The sequence below is a fragment of the Equus asinus genome, chromosome 28 (genome assembly GCF_041296235.1).
Source record: "Equus asinus isolate D_3611 breed Donkey chromosome 28, EquAss-T2T_v2, whole genome shotgun sequence".
NCBI classification, from domain to species: domain Eukaryota; kingdom Metazoa; phylum Chordata; class Mammalia; order Perissodactyla; family Equidae; genus Equus; species Equus asinus.
The window spans coordinates 49791811-49805850 of NC_091817.1; the positions used below are offsets into that span (position 1 = coordinate 49791811).

A 14040-nucleotide genomic window follows, 5' to 3' on the forward strand; every position below is an offset into this window, starting at 1 on the left:
GAGGGTGGCCAGCAGTGGGCCTCGGCCCGGGCGGTGCGGGCTGGCCGGGAGCCAGAGAGCTGGACTCCACATCTGTGACTTTGGGCAAGTCGAGTCAGGCCCCCTGCTGGGCCGTCTCTTCATGGAGAGCGGAGGTTTAGCCCAGCCAGGCGCCTCCCAGCTCTGTTACTTCTCAGAGCAACGGCAGGAGCTGGGCCACCCAGGGGCGGGACTCTGCCAGCCCACGGCTCCCGCACAGCACCCCGTCGGGGTCTCATGTCCAGCAGCTCCTCCCGGAGGAGTAGGTGCGGTTCCACGTCTGCTTTGTGAGCTGTGAAGAAGGCACTGCCAGAGGGGTGCTGGGATCCGGAGCCCAGGACTGCCCCCGCTCCCAGGAGACGAGCAACACTGGGGCTCTCTGGCTCGGCACTACTGACATCTGGGGCCACATAATTCTTTGTCACGGGGCTGTCCTGTGCCTTGTAGGAGGTTTAGCAGTATCTCTGGTCTCTGCCTGCTAGACACCATAGCAGCTGCTTGGTCGTGATAGCCAAAAAGGTCCCCAGAAGTTGCCGATGTCTCCTGGGAGGCAGAGGCAGCCCTGGGTGAGAAGCGCTGGGTTTCCCAAAGCAGGTGGGCCTGGAGGGAGGGACAGGAGCTCAGGGGCTGTCTAGGGTCTCCGACGTGGAGGGCTGAGCTCGCAGCTCTGTGGCACGGTGGCCCTGGGGCAGGAGAGGCAGGCCGTGCGGACTGGGCACATTCTAACCTCCTGAAATGGGAAGAACAGTGGCCTGCCTCCCAGGGCTGTCGGAATTGTCCATTGGGACGCCATCCGGCCCAGGTGGGCGGGGGTCCGGCAGCTCTTAGGACTGTGGTCGTGGGTGCCAACACTAAGTGAGAGCTTCTGTCGCTTCCACGCGCTCATGAGAGAGAACTCACTGCTCGCACCCAAGGGGAGCTCAGGTGTACCACGGGCAGGACGCACACATGAGCGTGCACACACACACACACACACACACAGGTGAGCTCTGAAACTGTGGCCTTTCTTAGAAACAAGAATAGACCCAGTAGGAAGGATTAGGAAGGAAATACCTTCTGGGAACCTTGTCTGAGCCAGGGGACCCCGGCCCGAGAAACTCTAAGAAACCAACTTGATTGAAATACCAATTAACTCAAGGGGCTCTGAGCCCCTTCCCGGCTCGCTTTCCACGGAGAGGGCGATCCCAGGACCCGGAGGCCACGAATGATGCCCCGGGAACGTGAGCCGAGAGCCGAGCAGGGCTGGGCGGGGCTCCTTAGCCCGGCGCCCGCTCAGCGCAGGTTTTCAAGTCGGCTGGCAGCAATCGCCGGAACCCCCTTCCGTTGCTGTAATGAGCAGCCCCAGGAAAAAGGCCCTGGTCTGAGTGTTTTTGCTCATTGTAAATCCTACATGGAGAGTCCACAGCTCCCCCGAGGGTGTGGACCCAGAAGGCCACAGGCGGGCGGGGCGAGCCCTTCACTCCTTTCCAAGCCCCCGTGCAGGATGGGGCCAAAGGCCCTGCCACCTACACCTTGCTTTACATAATAAAGCTGTTCCTAAGAGGCTGAAACTTGAACGTGGGTAAGTTACCACGCTCTCAGGGGGAACGCCGTTCAAAGGACTGTTCTGGAAGGCCGCCTTTCTGTAGAGTGCAGAGTGCCCACGATTGCACTTCTCAGAAGCGCTCCCAGTCCAACCTGGGGTTTGCCTAGAGTGGGGGAGGGGCTGCCTCTGCAACGCCTCCCGTGAGGGTGTCTCTTGATCTTGGAGACCCACACGTCCACACCAGGGACCAGCCTCTCACTCCCACCTGACCCAGAATAGCTGACGTCACACGCACTGGGCTGTGCTGCCTTTGGCAGGTCCCTTGCCTCCTCTGGGCTTCCATGTCCTCCTCTGTGAGCAGATGACCTGTAAGTCCCCCCACCCCCAGCTCTAGGACCTGCATGGTCCCAACTCCCCACCACCTGTGTTCCAGAATTCCCTAGGCAGATCCATGATGGGCCTGAGGCCGGACGGGCCGAGCAGAGGTGCTATGGTTTACGGGATGTGAACTCCCACTTTGGAGACAGGAGACCTCCCCCCAGGGGGCTTTCTGAGTGCTGGAGGCCCCCCAGCAGGTGTCCAGCACTGGGTGTGGTATGGCCCCCATCCTCCCCCAGAAGCACAAGGGGAAATGTCTAGTGGGGGCTGGAGAGGTGGAGGCGGGAGGGGACAGAGATGGAGGATGGACTGGAAACCAGAGGTACACCCATGCCAGCACTTCTGAGAGTCGCACTAAATCCAGCTGTTGGCATCTCAGGGCACAGCGGAGCTGGTTGGGGTGGGCTGGCAAGCGGGCACACGGGCACAGGGTTTGCCGCCTTATATCCCTGTCGCATCAGGGCCCCCCACCCACGGGGTGGATCCCGGGAAACAAACACCTGGGAAGAGGGGTGCTAAAAATAGCTGGGGGCGGGGGCGAGGGGCGAAATTTGTAACTGCAGCCAGCCCGGTGCCTGGGGCGACCCGGGGCTGGGCGGAGGGGGCGGCGGAGCGCGGGCCGAGCGAGGGCTTGCCTGGAGAGGGCTCGGCCGGCCCGGCGGCGGACCTGGGAAGCGGGTGGAGGGTGCTCTCCTCCTTCCACACCCCGCCCCGGAGGGGCAGAGCGCTGCGCGCGGCGGCGGCGGCTCGGTGCCCGGCGGGCGGGCGGCCCGTCTGCGCGGCCCGGGCGGGCCTGCGGTCAGGGATGAGGACTGCGCCTCCGCGCCGCAGAGCGCCGGGGCTGCGCGCGGGCCGGGCGCCGGCCGCCGCTGCCGTTCCGGGAGCTCGATTGCATCCGCCAGCGCGGCGAGCGGAGCGGGGCCCTCGGAGCCGGAGGTGAGTGTAGACGCGCCGCGCGCCGCGGCTCCCGGCGCAGGGCCACCGGTTCAGGCGCTTCCGGAGGGACTAGGGGCTCGGTCCCTCGGGGTCACCTGGCTGCCCGCGCCCCGCCGCGTCCTCGGCCCGGTCCCCTCCCCGGCGCCTCCGGCGACGCACCGCGGCGAGGCCGGACGCACCCTCCCGGCCCTCGCTGCGCCGCGCCGCCCTGCCCGGCTCCCCCGACCTCGCCGGCAGGGCCCGGGACGTGCAGCGCCGCAAACGCCAGGGCGCGCCGGGGGCTCGGCGGGGGCCGCGGCGGTCCGGCCCGGCCCAGCCCTGCCCAGCGCCGTTTGCAGAGTTTGGGCCAGCTCCTCGGGGCACTTTGCAAAGTGCAGTCCAACTGCCCAGAGCTGCATGCCCCCCAGGGCCGCCGGGCGGGGGGTTCCGAGGAGCGAGGGCCGGACTCCGGGGAGGGGGGCGCAAGGAGGGGGCTGTGGGGGCGCGGGGTGCGGGCCGGGGGCGCCCGCGGTAACGGGCCTGCTCATTCATTGCCGATCGGAGCAGTTGGTCCCGGAGCCCGGCCGCCGCCTCCTCCGGGCCGCCCCCGGGCGTGCTGGTTCCCGGCACTCGGCACCTCGCGAGCGGGCCGGGCGGCGGCGGAGGTGGTGTTCGGGGCGGGGTGGGGTCTTTCGGGCAGGCCGGGGGCTCCGTGCGCTGCGCTCCTGCCGGGGAGGCCACGCGGCGCCCCCACCCGGCCCGCGCCCCTGGCTGGCTCGGCGCGCCGAGGGAGTTGGACTGGAGGGACCCGTGGGGACGCGGCGCCGCGCGGCGGTGGCCGGAAGGGAAGGCCAGCCGGGCTCGCAGGGACTTCCCGCGGCACCCAGACCCTGCCCCTGCACCCTCGGCCCGGGCGGCAACCGGTTCGAGTGACAGGCCCAGGGCACAGCCAGGCTGTGGGGGGCTGTGCTGCCCAGTCGCCTCCTGCGCCCTGTCGGCAGCTTAGGCCGTTAACTCCTTCGGCCCGGCGCTTGAGCAGACACTGGTACTATGTAGGGACTGTGCCACGTGTTACTGCGCTTAATCCTCCTATCATGAGATAGGTGGTACCCTGTGCTTCAGATGAAGAAACTGAGGGTCAGAGAGGTCGGGTAACTGGGCCAATGCTGCACAGCTAGTGAGCTGCAGTAAGATAGACTCGAGTCCGTGTCTGCCCGTTGGTTGAAGGAGTGTGTGTTGACCCCTCTCTGTGCCCAGCACTGTCCCAGACACCTCCCCCCACCCCCAGACCCAGCAAAGCCCCTGCCTTCCTGATAGAAATAAGATAAACAAGTAAAATGTCGGCTTGCTAGGAGACACGGAGGGTTGGGACCCGGGTCCCTTACAGTTTTTGGAAGGGCGGCCAGGGAGGTCTCTAAGAAGGCGGCCTGGGAGGGTGTGCCCTGTGTGCCATGTGCCCAGCCTGGCAGGTCCTAGAGCCCCCTGGGCAGAGCTGGCTGGGAGCCTCACCTGTGAGTGGGAAGAGGGAGGGGGTGTTTGAGGCAAGTAGGAAGAGCAGGTGTTTGGAGGGAGACCTCCAGTGACTCGGCCTGGGAAGCACAGCCGAAGGGCATGCGGCCCGTGTGCCTGGACCCCAGGCGGGCCACAGCTCCAGGCAGTGTGGAAGCCAGCAAGTCTCAGGATTTGAGAGTCAAAGAGAGCTTAGAGGTCATGAACTTCAACCCCCTCATCACTGCTTCAGTCCCCACCAGATCCTGCCTCCAGGTTACTGAGTCTGCTTAAATACCCCCAGCGACAGGGAACTCACTCTCTGTCACAGCAGCCCATTGCGCGATGCTACCCCGGAACACACTGGAGAGTTATAGAAAGCTCTGCTGCAGGTTGATGGAAACCCCTCCTACCTGTGGTTCCTGTCGCCTCTGGTCCTGTCCCCCTAGGGCAACGCACAATCCCTCAGGTGGCCTCTTACACACGGCTGCTTTTGCAGAATGTTAATGGAGATTATTTCCCCTTTCAGCCGAATCTTTTCAGGTCCTGTGCCTTTTCTGACTTGACGTTCCAGGTCAGGCGCCTTCCTGCCCCACTCCCCGGGAGAAGGCCAGGGGTCTCTGCCCCTTCCTCACATTTGCTGAACACCAGGGTGGCCTGGAGGCAGACTGCTTTCACCTCCTTTCTTCTGGAGGCTTGCCACCGTTGATGGTGCCAAGGACGCATGTGCTTCTTGACAGCAGTTTGCTCCGTGGATCCCTCCGGAGCCCTGAGGCCAAGCCCCACCCCCACCCTCCTCCTGGTTTTGACTCTTACCAAGAATTCCTTGACCCATCCGCTTCCTCATCTAGAACCAGGGGCTGAGAGCGGGGCCAGGCAGCCTAGTGGTTCAGAGCACAGGTCCAGAAACAGCTGCTCGCAGCCGTGTGGGCAGGTCGCCGACGTCCCTGAGCTCGACTTTGCTCCCAGGGAAACGGGAGCCCGCACGAGGGTCCGCGGGACAGGCTGGGTACGGAGCATCTGCGGCCCGGGCCTGGCACGCTTCTCCTGTCCTCCCCGGAGAGCACCCGGCCCCACCGGCCGGCCCCCCGGTGTGGTGCCTTGTCCTAGACGTGGGCAGCAGGGAAGAGCCGGCAGAGGGTGGGCGGCCACTTCCCTGCCGGCTGCAGACAGAGCTGGAGGGCTGTGTCGGCAGCCAGCCACAGCCCGCCTGGCCTGCTCTCCCACAACAGTCCTCGTGGTCCGTCCACAGGACACCGGCTCTCCTTTCCCACCCCAAGCCCATGACCTCCGGCCCTGGACCCCCAGTGTCCTGTCCCCCTTCTCTACCCATCAGCCACTGCCCTGTCACGCCACGTGGTCCCACCTCCCCATCAGAACACCCCTCCCTCTGCTCTGCCCTTGGCCCTTCCAGTGTCCTGCCTGTCATCATCTGTGTGTGTTCCCGCTAGGCTGTCCCCCTGTTCAGAGCCCCATCCCCACTGAGCTGGGGACAGCAGCGCTGAGCATGGCAACCTCGTTCTCTGCTGCAGTTCGCTTGTTCCATATCAGGGGCTGAACTGAGCTTGGTGGAAGGTCGAGGGTGGAGGGTGGGGAGTGGAAGGTAGGGGTGAGCTCTGTGAGACGGTTTTGCAGGTGCCCAGGACTTGGTTCTTTGGCCTCTCCCCTGCTAGTTTATCCACACCATTTGCCTTGGTGGCCGTGGCTGGGGTGGCAGATGCTGTCTTTGGGGACTGATTGCAATCTTGCACTTAAATCTCACCGTGAAGTCAGCAAAAAGCCCACCATTTCCCTAGGTGGGAGAAGAGATGGGCCTGTACAGTTGAGCAGGTTGTTCACTGCACAAGGACGCCAAGCCCATACGCTGCTCACCAGGCTCAGTACATCCTGGGGCTGTGTTCACACCCAAAGGTACCCAAAGCATGAGTGGTGGCCCCACTTTAGACATGTGGGCTGTGCTTGGACCATGGTCCCTGCTCCTGAGGACTTCCCATGCATCCCCATCATGTGTGCACACTGGCAGCTGCCTCCAGAGGCCAGAGAGCAGGGCGTCTGTGGTTTCTGGTGTGGGTGGGACTCCCTCCTCCCTCATCAGTGTTGTCAGGCACCCAGGTCCCCTCAGCTTTCTTCTGCGTCAGCGTCGCTCCTATGGATCCCTCCCCCACCCCCACCCCAGCCCCAAGCGCCAAACCAGCTTTGGGGAGGGGTGGGAAGCAGGGCGGGGGCCAGCGGGACCCACCCCAGAGGTGCCGGGGGACGTGGGCCCAGCTGCGGTTAGCACTGCAAGTTCCTGCCTCCAGATGTTCTGGGGCCGCAGCCCTGCCTCCTTGCACAGAGGGCCTGCGGGCGCGTCAGCCGCCACCAACCAGAAAGTGAGGTCAGCGACGGCCGGCAGGGGTTGGGGGCTGCGACCCGGCGTCAGACTCTGGGTGTCCTGCTCATCACCCAGCCCTCGATGGGGACTGACGGGGCTTCTGAGAAGCACACCCTTGTTTAGACAGGGCTGGCTGTCGGGGGAGGGTCCCAAATAGAAGCCCCATTTACAGCAGGGGCGAGGGGGGGGACGGCGGCGAGAAGGCGGGGCTGGTCCAACAACACAGTGGGAGGGAGGACGCTTACCTGCCACAGCTGCCCACGCTGTCCCAGGCCCCTCCTGGGTAGGGTGGGCCAGCCCAGTGAGTGACAAGACAGGATCTTGGGGGCCCTCACAGCCCTGGTCAGCTCTCACGCGGCTTTGAGCCCCGAACAAGGCAGTGATCCCTGAGGGCCCCGGCCGGGGTGACACCGAGGGCCAGGGGAGGCCAGGGCTCGGCTACCCCACCGGGACCCCAGAGACGGCAGCAGTGAGGGAGGGAGGCTGTGTGTGTGTGACACAGAGGGGACAGGGGAGGGCAGGGGAGTGCGGCTATGGACACACATGGATGAGATGGGGACCTGTGCACGCAGCTGGAGCCACAGCAGCCCCCGTGCCCTCGTCAGCCCCTCCTCCTGGCTGGGTGGGAGCCAGCGGCAGGACGGGGGACATTCCGTCCCCTGGCCGCCTGCTGCCAGCCTCCGTCCTGACTCCGCTGCTCGCAGGGCCTTCGTCCAGCCGGCGGCCGAACAGAATGCACATTCATGAGCAGCCGCCGCCTGCAGAATGTGACCGTTGCATTTTCCACATTCCTCCAGGGCTGCCGGGCCAAGGTGGCCGTGTGTAAACAGGGCCTACCCCTCCGGGCCGTGTGGCCGGCCGGGTGCTGCCTCTGGGGACGCTGCAACACGGGGCTTCTCTGGCAAGGGGCAGGGTGGCGGCAGACGCAGCAGGGCCAGGGCTAGTCCGGGTGGGGTCGCCAAGACCGTGGCTGGACGGGGCGAGGACCCCAGGACCAGGTCCCAGTGCTGGAGGAAGGATCCCTCGGTAGAGGCTGCGGCTCCAGTGCTGGGGGGCATTCCGGGTCTGCCGTCGGCCCTGCGCACCATGACCTTCGGGTTCAGCGCCATTCACATGGCACACACTTCACCCTTTAAAGGATGCGGGTCAGTGGTTTTTAGCACATTCACCAGGTTGTGCAGCCGTCACTGCTGTGTGGTGTGGAACGGCGTCATCACCCCAAAAATACGCCCTGTTGTTCGTCCCTCCCCATGCCCCCTGGCGCCCCGGCGGCCACGAGTCTGCTTTCTGTCTCCGTGGATTCGCCTGTTCAGGACACGTCGCGTGAATGAAATTGTGCCGTGTTTTTCTTTCTGTCACCACCTCTCTTCATTTGTAACGTTTTCAAGGTCCATCCACGTGTGGCCTGTCGTGAGACTTCCTTCCTGTGGCTGGATGGGTTCTGTTTTGTGGACAGACCACATGCTGTTTCTCCATCACTTGTGGACATCTGGGTTATCCCCACCCTCGGGCAGCATGAGTGGATGCGTTTTGGTGTGGCTGTGTGTCTTTGCCGCTTGGGGAAGTGTCTGGGAGTGGAGCTGTGGGTCACACAGTCACTCTGACCTTCTGAGGAGCTGCCAGGCGGCTCCCCAGGGTGGGTGCACCATCTCCCCTCCTGCTGGGGTGCAGAGGGGCGGGGACCTCTCACCCCTCTCTGTGGACGAGAAAAGCAGGACAGGGAGGCGAAGACGCAGCTCAGGGTAACACAGCCAGGACGGGGGTCACCCTCTGCCCAGGCGCTGGAGCTCCGAGCACACAGATGGGGAAATCGAGGCAGAGAGGGCAGTCCTGCCTCCAAGGCCATGTCTTCAAGGGACGGTCCTGTCCTGCAGGAGCCTCCATCCTTACGCCCTGCCCCTCCCTGAGGCTTCTCCTGGGCACTGAGCGCACCGGGCCCTGTGCCCACTCTCCACGCACGGGACCCTTTGTCTTCCTCCTGGTGACCCTTGAATGAAGGTGGGGCCTGTCCCCTCAGGGGGACCCCGCCACATGGTCCCAAATGTGCAGTGTTCATCTTTCTGCCGGCTGTCTCCAAAGGGACCCACGGCCTTTCCCAGGATGGCCGCACGCGGCAGAGAGGGAATAAGCATGCCACTGGGGACACTGGCTCCGAATGGACCCCAATCCCAGGAGGCCGGGCGGCACTCACCGAGGTCGAGAGATCTGTGGATTTCACTCAGGTCTGTCCAGAGCGGCCCATGGGTCCTGGAACACGTCCTGTAGTTAATCCCCCCGTTCTGCCAGGACACGTGATCAGCACAGATATTCCTAGCAGCCCGCAGAGTCCACACTTCTTACCACAGAGAGGGGGAGACACTCACCCCAAACCCACCCAGTGGGAACCCTCAGAGGGCAGGGGTCTCGGGTCAGGCTGCCCCCCCATGGGGGCTCACGAGTGCCACGCACCTTCTCCGGCTCCAGCAGGCGGGGCACTACCCTGGGCGCTCCTGGGGCTTTGCCGAGTCCGGCTTGCCTGGACATGGCCACTCGGCAGGGGGTGCTAGGGGCTCAGTCTCCCTGGGGCTGCTGGGCTGCTCCTCAGCTATAACCCACGCTCCAATTTCGAGGAGACAGTGTCCTCCCGGGGCAGCCACAGCGCTGAGCTCCCAGGCGGTGTGCACCCTCGGTGTTCCGCGCACACATCTCCCAGTCACTCGTGGAGGGTTGCCTGGGCCAGGCTGTGCTCTGGGCATCAGGGCCTCTGTGACTGGCCAACCTCGCTTCCAGCACAGGAGCTGACGGTCTGGCTGGGCGGCCAGGGAGGGGGGCGGTCGCTGCCTACACAGCGATGACGGTAGGAAAGGTGCAGAGACTCACGCAGGTGCCCAGGAGGGGCCTCTGGACGAGACAGGCTGGGGCGGGAGGAGAGGGTGTTCCAGGGCCTCATGTCGCAGGGGGCTGATCCTAGAAAGAGGAGAGCAGGCCCTGGGGGGCCCAGCAGCCCCTCCTTTTGGGAGAAGAGTGTGAGATGCAGCCGTCATCACACAGCCCTGGGAGGCAGAGCCTGGGTCCCAGCCCGCCAGGGTCCTCACTGCAAGAGGGACCCAGGGAGAGCAGCTGAGGGAGGATGACCCTTCACAGGGTCTGCAGGGGCAAGAGGGGTCCCGCCCCCAAGACCATGCCACCTCCCAGTCAACTGTCCGGCTGCGCCGTAAAACGATGGAGGGGCTGGCAGGGCCATACTCAGTGGCACTGGGCAGGTGGCGGAGTGGCTGCCACTGCTGTGCATCCCCCAAGAAGCAGGGCTGCTGTTGCCGTTTCTCAGGCGAGGAGACTGAGGCACAGAGAGGAGAAGGGACCGGCTCTCTTGTCAGCAGCCCACGGGCCTGGGCACGGCCAGGGGGCAGGCAGGCCGTGAGTGGTACCCGCTGACCACCTGCCAGCCAGCGAGAGTCCATTGAAAGGGCCGGAGCTGCAGCCGCATGGCCGGCTCCGGGGGGCTGTCTTCAGGAGTGAGAAAGCCAGAGACCAAAGCCGCCTCTTGTCCCAGCATCTGGTGGAGTGTGGCCGCCGGAACAGGCGTGTGTGTGTGTGTGTGTGTGTGTGTGCGAGCAAGCCTGCATTTGTGCACATGCTCAGACACCTGTGTGCATGTGCTCTCATGCGACTATGTGCATATTCATGTGTGTGCACACATGCCTGTGGGTGTGTGCACATGTGAGTGTGTGTGTGAGAACGCCATTGTGTCTGTGAGTGTGTGCACGTGTGTAATATAAAATGATACGAGCCACAGATGCAAGGCTCACACAGAATTTTCAGTGTTCTAGTAGCTACATTTGAAAACATAAAAAGAAACAAATGAAATTAGTTTCACTGAATGCAGCGTGTCCAGAACACCATTTCAACACGGAACCAGCGAGATAGTTCAGATGCTGGACGTCCGGCGGGTCTCAGTTCCGACTGGCTGTGTGCAGGCGCTCAGCAGCCATGTGTGCTCATGGCCACAGTCACCGTTTGTCTCGGAGGGCCTCCCAGCCATGGAATCCCTGCCGCCCACCCCTCACATGGCAGCCCTCCCCCGTCCAAGCCCCCCTCACTCTTCTTGCCCACCTCCTCCAGGAAGCCTCTCCAGACTGCTCATCCTTCTCTGAGCCCGTTTCCCAAAATAGGGTCTGTGGCTGAGGATCAGACACTCTGGGGGGCAGTTAAACCGCAGTCTCCCCACCCCCAGGTCTGCTGAATCAGAACCGCAGGGACAGTCCTGGGATCTGCATTTTAACCAGCGCCCTGGTGACTTTACCCACAGTGAAGTCTGAGACCCTCTTAAGCCCTCACCTTTTTCTCCCAACGTGCCCTGCTCTGGGCACACGAGACTGCAGCTGTCCCCAAGTGCACCACTCTCTTGCTCACCGCTACACTGTTGCATATGGATTTTCTGTCTTTGGGATGTTTGTAAAACTCCTATTCATCCTTCAAAACCTACCTCTAGAGTTGCCCTGCCTTTCCTCTGAGAAGGCTTCCCTCCCAAGGCAGCATGAATCCCCTCCCCTCCAGTGCTACTTCTTAAATCCACCCTGTGCGTTTTGGCCCCATGTCTCAAGTCCCTGGGGTCCTGGGACCTGATGAGAATCAAGACTGCCACCTCCTCTCCAAGCTCCCAGAGCCCAGCCAGGCCCCAACGCAGAGCAGGCTCGGGTGTGGATGTGGAATGAATCTGGGCATGCGTGGGTGGGTCAGTCTCTGCAATCTCGGTAAACATCTGGCCACAGGACCTGGCAGGAAGCTGACCTCGAGGGTACAGCTCGGCTGGCAGCCGTGCCCCGTCTATAAATACATTCTAAACGCGGAGCAGCCACAGGCATTCCTGCCACCCGCCCCGGAGGGCCCTCCCAGCGGAAGAAAGGCAGCCGGCAGCGCGCGCCTGGCCGCGGCGGGCGCTCCGGTGAGGGGAGCGTGACCACTCCGGGGTCAGCTCAGGGCCTGCGGAATCCGATGGTTATCTGAGCGCGCTCCCCGGCCGCCCAGCGCCCGGGCTGCTTTTAGCTCCGGGAAAGGCTCCCCGGCTGCTTTTCTTGGATGTCTAGGCTGTGTTTATGCCGGGCTGCTGCCTGGGGAATAATTAGCGTCTCCCAGGGCCCCGGGGGCCTGCCTGCCTTGGGCGGAAGGTGCAGGGTCTGTGCGCCCAGCCCTGGGCCCTCCTGTGCTGCGGTGCCCCAAGCCTGTTGAGTTTAAGAGCGAAGCTGGACCTTCCCCGGGCAGCTGTGGGCCGAGCCCCGCAGGACCCAGGACACCCGGTCATGCCAGGCACAGGGAGCGGTCAGGGGAGGTCAGCCAGGTGGCCATGGGGCTTCATCAGGACGTTTCACCACCTCAAGCCTCAGTCTCCCCACCTGTCCCCAGGCATCAAGTCATGCCTTCTGGGTGGCCAGCATCTGGTCCAGAAGTGCTTTGCAAACCACGGGCCAGGCCTGGTGTCCCGTGGCTGGTGTTATTCCGACAGAAAGTGGAGTGGACGCCGCTTCACTGCCCCTGGCACCCAGCGCCTCGGGCTTGTGCCTTCAGGAAGATTGTCCCGAAGTGTAGGGCAGCAACGGGGCCTCAGAAAAAGGGCTCACCGGCCACACCAGTGCCATTGGGAGAAATGGGATGCGAGCCTCAGGGGTCGTTTCAGATTTTCCAGTGGTCACAGGAGGAAAAGAAACAGGCGACCAAACTTTCATGATATATTTTTTCTTTTTTTGCTGACGAAGATTGTCCCTGAGCTAACATATGTGCCAATCTTCCTCTATTTTGTATGTGAGACACCACCACAGCATGGCTTGATGAGCAGTGCATAGGATCCAAAACCTGGGCTGCCCAGCCAGAGCTTGTGAACTTAACCACTAGGCCACGGGTCCTCATGATATATTTTATTTATCCCAATGTAACCAAAATGCTTTCATCTCAACACATAGTCTGCATTTGTAAACATTATCAGGGAGATGTTGCATGTTCTCAGGACTCAGTCTTGACAGCTGGTGTGATCCCACACATGGAGCACTGCCGTCACTTGTGGAGCACTGTGAGCACGCAGGGCAGCGTGCAGGGTGTGAGGACGCGGGAGCAGGTGCAGGGGGCAGCTCGCGCTCCTGGTCCTAGCCCCCTCGGGTGGTGTCGGCGTCTCCTCTGCTGGGCCATGAGCTCCTCCAACTGGCTGTGCCTGGTCATTTCATAGCCCCAGAGGTCAGGAAATGAGCAAGTGTTCAGTGAGTGAGTGGACAAGAAACTCTGTGTCTGCAGGAGCTTGGGGCTCAGGGCCTCCCAGCACCGTGGTACATGTGTGGTCTCCATCCTCGTGGTCCCACAGCCATCTGTGCCCATCCCAGGGCACCCAAAACTCTCAACCTGCCCTGCGTCCCCTCCCTTCCACCCCCTACCTGCTCCCTAGACAACGACTTTACTACGCCTTGTCCCCTCTGACGGCTTTGCCTGCATCAGCCTCTCCACCCTGGGATCTGGGCTTCACCGCCACACCATGGTCTGGGCAGCCTTAGGCTGGCTCAGGGGTCCCCCCAGTAGTGAATCAGCCCTGAGACCCCTCTACTGGGGGAAAACTCTGTAGGCAGGGCCTCAGGAAGTTGTGGCAAGGAGAAAGTTTCTGCTGTGACCACAGACAGCCAGTTAGGAAGCTCTGGAGGGAGTGGGTATACATACATAAAATACACGCATGTGTGGTTGTATGTATGTTGTATATACACAGATGTTATTGCATATATACATATATAATATCAAATATGTAATGTGTTTTGTGTATAATAGCATATGAATTGCATACTTGGGTCACTGGGATCAGGTGCCATTCCTGGGCACCGCATAGTGGGCACTGTGCTGGGACTCCGCCCAGGTTGTTGGTGTTGATCTCACAGCCCCTCGAGGTGGATAATGCTGTAACATCGTAATTCCCATGTGAGGCTCCGAGGCTGCGCCCCCAGCAAAGGGATGGGACGGAGCCCGGTGTGCACGTCTCAAGTCTGCATCCCACTTTGGGTCATCCTGCAGCCCTGTGATAGCTGTGGTCCATGCACGGTACCCCCAGTGCCAGGGGGTCGTTCATCAGGCCTGCTGTGCAGCCCCCACCAATCAAGAGTTCAGACTGCCCCGTGCCCCCTCTAGACACTTTTCCCTGAAGGTCACGACCCCGGGCTGTCCCAGGTGGACTCTGGAGCCTCCTCCCAGGCTGGTCGTCCGTCTGTAGCACGTGCTCACAGTGACTGCGGGGCTGAGGGTCAGGGAGGTCACCCGCAGGGACACCACCGTGCGTCCGCTCGTTTCCGGTTCTTGTCTTGCACCCCACTCTCGTCCTTCTTCCGTACCCCCACTT

General features: G+C 62.7%; 1 protein-coding gene across 5 annotated transcripts in view; it reads left to right on the forward strand.

The window, feature by feature from the left end:
• The window catches only part of ZNF469 (zinc finger protein 469), a 315902-nt gene that overhangs the window by 255845 nt on the left and 46017 nt on the right, over nt 1–14040 (forward strand). The window contains exon 1 of one of the 5 annotated variants that reach the window (XM_044761790.2): nt 2612–2857. The exons of the other annotated variants lie outside the window; for them this stretch is intronic. The gene's annotated coding sequence lies outside the window, so the exon portion shown is untranslated. Of the gene's footprint in view, nt 1–2611; nt 2858–14040 lie in introns of those variants that run through there. 5 annotated transcript variants of the gene reach the window in all.